This window comes from Ochotona princeps, chromosome 27 (assembly GCF_030435755.1).
Source record: "Ochotona princeps isolate mOchPri1 chromosome 27, mOchPri1.hap1, whole genome shotgun sequence".
Classification (NCBI taxonomy): Eukaryota; Metazoa; Chordata; class Mammalia; order Lagomorpha; family Ochotonidae; genus Ochotona; species Ochotona princeps.
The window spans coordinates 20,255,158-20,265,292 of NC_080858.1; positions in this window are offsets into that span (position 1 = coordinate 20,255,158).

Sequence of the window (10,135 nt, forward strand, 5' to 3'; positions counted from 1 at the left end):
GGAGTCAGGAACGTCATCAGGGTCTCCCGTGTGGGTGGTAGGGACCTAAGGGCTTGGACCACCTTCCACTGCCTTCTCAGGCACATTAGCATGGAGCTGGATTAGCAGAGGAGGAGCTGGAACTTGAATGAGGTTGCAACATAGCAGGTGACAGCTTAAGCTCACTGCGCCACACCTGTTCCCGTTTTTAAAGTTTTACTTTCATTTAGTTGAAAAACAGAGACAGCAAGGGAGACAAAAGGACATTTCATCAAATACCTGCAACAACAGCCAGGTCTGGGCCAGGCAGAAGCCAAAAGCCTGGACCACCATCTGGGTCTCCCACATGAGTGGCTGGGGCTCATGTGCTTGAACCATCCACATCACCTGTTGCACTCCTAGAGTCCACATTAGCAGAAAGCTAGAATCAGTAGCAGCAGAGCCTGGCACAAAGTGCTAGGGGTGTTTAAGGCTGTTTTTGTAAGTGAAGAAACTAGAGCTCAGACAGGCTTAAAGGATGCCTTTCTCTGGACTGTGGGGAAATTGATGGATGTGTCCACCAAGCTGCTCCACCTGTCTCTCCCAGAGGTGACAAGAGCCACCTTGTCCTGGAAGCACACAACCAGAAAAGAATCCTCCAGATGTGAAAGAACCATCAAAGCTATAATGCCAAGAGGTAGTCCCAAGAATGTATAACCCAGAGTCTATGAATGATGGTGATGGAAAAAAGAAATCTCAGCTTGCGGTGACTGTTCATCTGAGAGGGTTTACCTGGGGCATGGGGAGCTGTTCACTCAGTATTTCTGAGCAGTGCCTACTGCTATAGCTCCAGCCTAGTGAAATGACTGCAGCGGAACCAAGTCTTCCCCTCTATAGACTGGAAGTTTCTGGAAGGCAAGGATCTGTGTCCCACATTTGTTTTACACCCTCCAGGGGCTGGCACCTCACTTGCTGAGTGCATGGTCACTGAATGAGTTCATTCACCGAGAGTCCCTCTGGGGCCAGGAAGCTGGGACTACACAGATGAATGCGATATGATCCCAGATCCCTGCCCTGCCCTTGCCTAACTCGTTAGTCTGGTGAATGAATAGAGGAAAGAAAGAATGAATGGAAACGGTGGGAAGTGCCAGGCCCTTCTGCTAATTGCTTTATGAAGGGGTGGATAGCACAGAGCCACACCCTTCGCACACTCAGCTTTCTCTTTTCCAGGTCCCATCACGCCGACACAGAAGCAGCTGTCTGGCTTAGCGTGCAGCTGAAGTGCTGTCACTTATATCATAATGGACAGGCACCCCGTTTTCTCCCTCCAGGTGGGGAGGGTCCAGAGGGATGACGGGGTGCCTACGGTCACCCACATCCTCACTCTGTTGGGACGCCGAGCTGCCAAGAGTCAGTTTGTTTGTTTCCTTGTCTGCTCATCTACCAGGCAGCACAGCAGCATTGGAGGAGTGTCACGTAATTCCTACTGTGAAGAGTCCTCAAGCTCCCTGGCTCACAACCACCCCCTTTCCAACCCTCAGAGGTCAGTAGCAGGGTTCAAGGGAAAAGTCGGATCTTGCACAGGTGGGTGGGCATCACTGGGAAATGTCGCGAAGCATACCAAGCGTCTACTGTACCAGACTCATTGGTGTAGGGTAATCTGGGAGCAGGGGAAGCCTTCGCTCTGCAGCAGTGGGAACGCGTGTGTGCACATACGCATCCGTGAAGGAGTGGAAACAGTCCAGGGACATCTCTAGGGATCAGGGCTGTTGCAGGCCCTACAGCAGGCAGCAGTGACATGAAGGAGCATCGAGTGCACACACAAGAGGCTGCCTCCACCAGGGTTACCTCCAGCCAGACTCCAGACTGTGGGCTTGGAACGTCTGCTATGTAACCTCAAAGGGGGAATGCCAGGCAACAGGAGTTATACCTGTTCCAAGGGTTGGTCCAAGATACACTCCAAAGGATACTGCACGAATTCAAAGCATAATAGCATCACCCACGTGACTGATTTCTGGACACCCACATGAGAGACTGGACGAGCCTCATTCTGGCCCAGCCTCTGCCATGACATCCATTTGGGGAGTGAAACTTGGGTAAGTGACCCTTGACGCCTGGCAGAGTTACGACGGTCGAGAGTAAGGGGAAATGCAGACACCTGAAGAAGACCTGTGGAGCCACATCCCCACCCACTCTGTCTTTACTCTGCAGGGCACAGGAACGCACCAGACCGAGTTGTCAGCACCAGGAGCTGGGAAAGAGTCACCCTGCCTCTCCCCCTGGGGAGAGCTGGACCACAGGGGTGAAGAGGAAAACTGGACTCCAGAGACCCTTCCGAGATGAGTGGTTCACTTCATCATCACTCATCCCAGGTCCCCTGTGACCGTGCCACACCCCCTTCCCGTGCCTTCTCACTTCTGCTCTGTCCCAGTTGGCGCTCACCTAACCGCGCGCATGCCCACAACCCACCAGCGGTGTTCGTAAGACGGAAAGCTCCTTATCTCACCGTGGCTCCCCGAAATGCTACCGTGCTATCTGCTGCAGGCTCTGGGCCCTCCTCCCTCTCCTCCTTCCTTCCTCCTCTCTCTTGTAGCCCGTTGGCTCTTGTCGCGGCACTCAGTTGCGGCAGTAATTGGGAAGGTGTGCCGTCACTAGGCGGGCGTCCCATTGGCTGGACTGGTAAGTTCTGCCAGTCTTTCCCACACTGGATCGGAAGCTTTCTGAGGGCAGATACCACAGCTAACTTCAATGGCTACCGCAACGCAGTGCTGCAAAGATGCCGAAACCCAGCAAGTGGTCGAGAACATTGGCTGCATTGGCGAAGGCGCAGCGGAATTGGAGTCTGTCCTTCATTTCATGGATCCTCGGAGCCAGGTGAGCAGCTTGGCCCTGTGGAAGACCTCTCACCCCACCGCCTTCCTCACTGCTCTGTTACCTTATGACTCAGTGACTGAGGGCAATGGTGTGTGTACATGCGTCTGTGTGTGTATTACGTTTGTATCTGTTTATTGTTGCTATGCATGAATGCAGATATTGGTGTATGTGTGTGAGTGGATTGCTGTGTTTGTGCATGCTTATGTGTGACTGTGTGGGAGTATGTGTGTGTGTGGATGCGTATATGTGTATTTGTGTGTATTGTGCATGCGTCCAGGTGTATGTGTGTATGAGCACATGCTTGTGTTACTGCATGCCTGTATATGTGCTTGTGTGTGAAGGCGTGTGTGTATGTGTGTGTGGTGGTGTCAGGACCCCTGCTGTGGAAGCAGTCCCCAGAAGTGCCTTTTGCCAGGTGTCAACCTGTCCTGTTTTAGTCCTCTCTGCAAATAACTGTAGCTGACTCCCATACTGCACTGCTAATCCAAAGAAGCAGCAGCACACTGTTTAAAAAAATTTTTTTGACAAGTTGGGGAATACATTTTTTTAGTCCAATAAAATATATGTATATATGCATACATGCATGTGTTTACGTAAATGGAAGGGACGCATGCTCTACCTATTGAGCAGCATCTTCTACTCTCAGTGGGGACCTGGGTGTGTAGCCTGGGGCCTCTGGGCTCAGAGGCACTGGTGAACTCTAGCAGGGAGCTGCCTGGTGTGCCAGCACACTGCTGGGTCTGTAGCAGGTGCTGCAGAGATTGCTGAGTGGCAACCTGAATGGAGCGTGCACTGGGATGGAAAGCGTCCTCCTGTCTGGATGGCAGGGGCCAAACCCCAAACAGCCTCGTGCCCTGGCATGCATTTGCTCTCTCTTGCCATCTCTTCTAACAGATGCAGGCGGCCAGAGACAGGCCCTAACACCTTGTGGATACTTGAATGCAAGCCAGTTACTTAGCTTGTCTGAGCCTCCATGGCCTTATCTAGGAAATGGGTACAATCACTCTTGACTTGCCCAAGGGCATTTTTTTTAAAGAAATTCAATCTAATATCTGGTGTTAGGCAGTGAAGACATGCTGTGAAAGATAACAGTGGTGTGTAGTCTCTGACACTGCTATAGTGAAAAAACTGCAGGATGCTATAACACAGAAGATCAGCGGGACTTGAGTCAGAATGGGGTGCAGCCACGCCTTGGTTAGGAAGTGAAGGATGCGTTAGAAATGGGTTTGGGGAAGAGGGAGTAGCAGGTGCAAGGGCCAGAGGCAGGAAAAGGGAGTGATGGTGGCAGGAACTGCAAGGAACATACGAGGATTTAAGGAGGGACAAGCCAGGAGCTTTTGCATGTCCAGAAAAGCACATGGGTTGCTGTGTGGACAAGAACCCAAGAACTCGGGGTTCTGGGGCTGGGAACACAAGTGTTGGCTTAGCATTCCAGATGTCTCGCCCCATGACAGAGAGTTTGAAGGGCTACAGCCAGCTCCAGCTCCTGATGCTGGCTTCCGACAGGGGTGATGGCTGGGTTCGTGCCACCCACGTGATGCACCCAGCTCAGTCCTGACCCATGTGGGCATGTGGGGGAGTGAACTAGCAGATGGGGGGAGCTCTCTCCTTCCTCTCTCTTTCTCTCTGCAGTTCACATCACTACATTTGTAAGATAACAAGGGAGCCAGGCTCTTCAACCCCATCTGCACACCTCTCATCTTTAAGAGGAGAAAAGAAGTGACTTGGCCAGGCTGCACGCCAAGGATGAGAACTTTCCAGCCTTTTAGCCAAACCCCTCCATGGAGGTTCAAGAATCTGGGGCTTCTATTATCTCACGCCGAGGTCGAAGGGGAAGGGATTGTCACTGCACCACGACTTAGGGGTTCCGAGCACGGGTTGTGCAGCGAGGAGGCCCAGGGGTGTGCATGTGTGCGCACGCGGCTTCTGGAATGGAGACCCGGAGCTCCCAGGCGCGCACGGAGGTGGCCGGGGCCTCCCTCCTCGCCTGGCCGCCCGCCGAGGCCTTACCTGTTTAAGCCCACAGCGCCGGCCGCGCCCCGCTGCACCCCAGCCAGAGGGGCAGGAAGCCTCCGGCGGCCGCCCCGCGCCCGGCCCGGCTAGCAACCGGGCGCAGCGGGGCCGCGATTGGCTGCGCGCGGGCGAGCCGGGCGGCGCTGCGCCAATGGCGCGCGGCGGCGGCGAGCGCGGCTCCGCATGCCTGTGGTATTTGCTCAGAGGGGCATGACCACTTTGGGCAAGTCTTTAAATGTGAGTCAGCTTTCGGCCGATCCCTGGGAAAAATTCCTTCGGTGTTGTCAGGCAGGGTTCGCAGCTTTTTTTTTTTTTTTTTTTTTAACAATTCAAAAGGGATAATCCTACTGAATGGGGACAGGCATTTGGACCTCCTCCCCCCACTCTGCTGTCCACCGGAGGCCTCTTCTAGGGGGTAGAGCTGGGGGACCCCAGACCACCTGAACTGGGTTCCTCCCCGTGAGGTCAGGGCACCCGGCCCCTCGCCCCTGTGGTCCCTGTGCCCCGGAGGTGTGCGGCCCAGGTCCCCTGCACGTGGCCCAGGTCTGGATCCCAGTTTGCCTGGTCACCATTAGCCGTTCCTTTCCGTGGGTTGGACTTGCTCCCTTGCCCTCCATAAATATTCTAGTGGGCGCTGGGAAGGCAGAAACAAAACCAAGACTGAGGGCTGAAGGAAATGAACAGAGACCGGAAGGGCTCTAGGCGCAGTTTGGTTCGCAGTGAATGCCTTGTCCAAAAAGAAGTGGCCATTTGGCACCTGTCGCTAGTGAGTTCCTGGCACTCATCGTCATAGGAATCCAGAGTGTGGAGAACAGATTAGCTCACGTGGCAGCACCCTGTGGGAAGGGTGACCAGAGACGGGCTATAGACTCTGTGTCTGGAAACCCCACTCCTTGGGGGGGACCTTGAGAGCTCTCAGGGTGAGGACAGGGTCTGACAAAAGGAGCGCTGCACCCTGCTGCTAACTTGGGGTGACCTCGAACATGCCGCTTGCCAGTTCCCTATTCCCGTTCCCTGCTACAGGATGAGGAATTCATTCATGGGGTCTGTAATAGCCTCCGGCACTCCCTAGGCCCATAAAATGATGTATGAGGGTCTGCTTTGTCAAGCACATGGTCCGGGGTTGGGGAAGGGGAGGCTCTTTCTGTGACCTTTATATACACATAGGTGGCCTGAGGGTAAACCAGGCCTCCCGTCTCAGATGACAGCAGGTGAATCCGTATTGGCTATTCTGGATCTACTGTGAGTTTTCCTTCCAGAACCAGCCATTGCTTGCACACTGCACTGGGAGCCCAGGTGAGACTGGAAGCTGAGATTATTACTAGAGTCTTCTGTCCTACTAAGGAATTTGAGTTTCATTTTGTAGGACATGGGAGAGCAGTTGCAGGCTTTTGAATGGGTGGGAGACTTGCAGTGATGTTCAGGCCTTGGCGGACATTTCTAAAATGGAATGGATGAGAACAGAATAGAAGCCACCCAAGCATAACACCTACAGTGAGTATTGTTTCATGAAATGTGTGTGTTCTGGATCGGAGTGTGAAATATACCTATTTCTGTGGGTCATGGTGGAAAAATTTTGAAATCCACCCAGTTGGCCGGCCCTTGGGGCTGGATGGGGGAAGGTGGCTGAGCGGGAGAGATGGCAAGCTCCTGAGCACAGACAGGAGACCTACATTCCTTCCCACTCCAAGTTCTTGAGAAGGAAATTGCTTAACTTCTGAGGCGAGCTCATCAATCTCTTCCAAGACCTCCTCCCCCGCAGAACAGAGGTGATTGCATTGCCCTGGCAGATCATGGCAGAGACTCTGGAAGGATGGGGTACCCTGCTTCGCTTCCACGGCTCTCTGCTACCACTGTTGGTGCTCTGGGCCAGCAGCCGCAATGTAATCACTTCCCATCTCTGCCACAGACCCGTGACTTTGAGATTCTCCCGAAGCCTCTCTATTTGCCCCTTCTCATCCAGTGAGGACCCATTTCCTTTCCTAAATTTAGCCACCTGATAAATGGTGTTCTCTTGCTGTGCCACAACCTAGAGCAAGCTATTCCTTTCTAAAGGTGACCAATGCCATGCGCATTTGCTTACATATTCACACCCATGCCCTCTACCCACCCCATCCTTACCCAGACCCAACCCTGTGTATACGGTTTACATAACTCCAGACACTCAGCCTCTTGGTTACACCTTCACGGCAAACATACCCACGCCACCGCTCTTTGGACTCCATAAACCTGTATATCCTTCCTATCCAACCTGGGATTTTTCCAGATCCCTGGAGCCTGACTGGCTCCTAGTTCATGAGAGCAGACCCACCTAGCATGATTTGAACACCAACCAGCTCCAAGGGCACTTCAAAAGTCTCATGGAAAAATAAACTCTTGTGATGCCATTTTCTGTTAAGTTTTTGGAGTCCTTTCATAGGTGCCAAGCCCTGTACTACGATTTGATATATTTAGCAAACTCCAAGACTCCAAGGGATATTATTATCTTTCTTTTACAGATTAAAAAAAAATCCTCAGGCTTGGATCTTGTTAATAATTGTACATCTAGTTAATGATCAAGTTGTTTCAAAACCAAGTTTCTCCAGATTGTAATCCTTTGACTGCTGGGACACACTGCTTTCCCTGGTTCTCCTTGGTCATCTCCTTCCACGAGAACAAGGAATACCGTCAGTCCTTCTTTCCCTTCCGCCATCATGAGTCATGAAAATCGTGAAAATGCAGACAGACACCTCTTTAGGAACAAAATGGAAATGGGTGTCATTGTTTCTTGGAACCAGAGGGGAAGACTCTCCAAAGATTTTATGTTCATCCTTCCCGCCTTGGATCACCTATTCTCGTTATTAGACAGCAGATGAGACAGGGAGGAAAGTTCCCTACATTCACTATGCTGAATCGAAAGGAGTTGCTCTAGGCAGCCATCCTGGGCTCCACCACACCCATCCTGCACCTCTTCCTTTATCGTTTCTTTCTTTCTTGATCACAGCTTTGTCTTCCACGCCTCCCTTCCTCTGGATACTCCCTACTGCATGAGAAACATCAGTCATTCCACCAAACTGGATAGTACTGCCCTTGGCATTGAAGCTAGCACCAAATCTCTGACAATGAACAAAAGCAGGGCTGGCCAGATGCACAAGAAGTCCTGGATCATATAGATTCTCGAGCCGGAAAACCAATGTTCTGACCAACCTGGGCCCCCACCTCTGCTTTGTCCAAGAAATCCAGAAGTCCTGGAATTGGAAAACCCTTGTGGCTCCTCTCATCCAGTTTTCCTTATGGGAGACAGGAATTGACACCACAGCCTCATTGACATCACTCATCCCACTTCTCTTTGAGTACTCCCAAGGGTGAGTTAAATAGTATCTCTCCATTCCATTTTGGAAAATCTTATTTGTTAGGCAATCAAATCATCAAGTTTGATCTTCCACTCATTTCTACTATTTCTACTTCTTGTGTGTGTGTGTGTGTGGGGGGGTAGTAACATAGAAAATTCCAGGGGAGAGAAATCATATACCTACAAAACTGTAAAATGGAAAACAAGAATAAAAAGAAGAAGCAAAATCAAAACCAGCTCCTATGGGATTGTCCTACAAATATTTGAAGGCAGAAGTGGTGCGTTTCTTAGTGTTCTTTTCCTCAGATGGAATATGCCCTGGGTGTGCAGTTTTGCGAATGTGTCAGAACGGTTGGTAAGATCAGTTTCACTTGTAGGGTATACTGGAGTGAATGAATGAATAATGGGCTTTTACTATGCACCAACCCCATTTGAACACATATTCTAATTCAATTCTCATGTCTGACCTGGGAGATAACCAAAACTCATGAGGCTTAGGGGTTTACACTAAGGGTCAAAATCAATAAACTGTCACATTAGCTTGAGCCTTTCACCATATATGCATATGATTTTGTGCTTGCTATGAGTGTCCTGTGGCCAAGGATGGCGCAAGTCAGACATATGTCTTGCCATCCTTAATTCAATAGGACAGGGGTTGACTCAATTTTAAATAGATTTTTATTTGAAAGGCAGATTTACAGAGAGAAAGAACGGCAGAGAAAACTATCTTCTGTCTGACGGTTCACTACCTACGTGGCTACAATGATCCCAGCTGAGTTGGTCTAAAGCCAACTCAGGTCTCCCAAATGAGAGCAAGGTTTCAAGGCATTGGACCATCCTTCACTGCTTTCCCAGGCCACGGACAGGGAGCTGGGTGATAACTGGAGCAGCTGGGACACGAACCGGCATCCGTATGGAATGCCAGTGCTTGCAGAGGGAGGGTTAGTCAACTGAGTCCTTGTGCCAGCCCGACTCCATTGTTTGAATGGTAAAGAAACAGTAGAGTGATTGACAGTTTCTGTCCCTGTTGACTCATGGACACAATCTCAAAATCAAGATCAACTCTCCCAAGCTCGTGTGCATGCATACAAAATTGCTGATTTCGTATGCATGCCCAGAGTAAAAAATATTGGAGACATTTGTCACTTTTCCATAATATTTTTAGAAGACAGGAGCCCCCTGGTGGCCACAGCCGTAGCAGGAAAGTGTCCCTAGGAAAAATCTGAGATTTCCTGCTGAAACTTCTGTGGTTTGGGGAAGGGCATGGTTTGGGGGAGGATGATCACCCTCTTTTCCATTTATCCTCTTACTTTCTGTTTTTGTGGAGGGTGATCTGCTTTTTGCACACCCTGCCTTCGTCTGCACCTTCCCCTCCCCTTCAGCCTCAGTTGTCACCCTGCTCGTCCCCCCTGGAATCTCTCCCCACTGCCATCTTTGGCCTCAGAGGACCCGTTCTGAAATCCTGCCAGTTCCCCTGCGGCAGGTGCTGGGTGGCAGCTGCTGCCTCTGCTGCTGCTTCAGTGGTGTGGAATTCAAATCCCTTGTGGGTGTTTAGAGCCTGCAGATGGATTAACTGATGAGGCCTGTTCAGCAGCAAGTATTTGCAAGCGTCCCGCTAAGCATGTGTTCTGTGGCAGTGGTGGTGGTGGTGGTGGCAGGGGTGGAGGAGGGGAGCGCCCATCACCCCCTAGAACCAAGCTGCCTTGGAAAGCATGTGAAGTTCCCCTCCCCTAGCCAAAAAAATGACCGCACAACCCCGATTCCCTGGGATTGGCCAACCACCTGGAACTGGGCTAGTCCAGGTTTTCTGTTCTAAGTTGACTGTGCGTTATGTCTGGACACCTCATTTCTTTGGAGTCATGGCACACAGGAACCAAAAGCAGATAAAGCCCCACAGAAGGAAGACGGTGGGAGGTTCCAAGCACAGATCATTGGGAACTGGCCATCCACTCACAGACA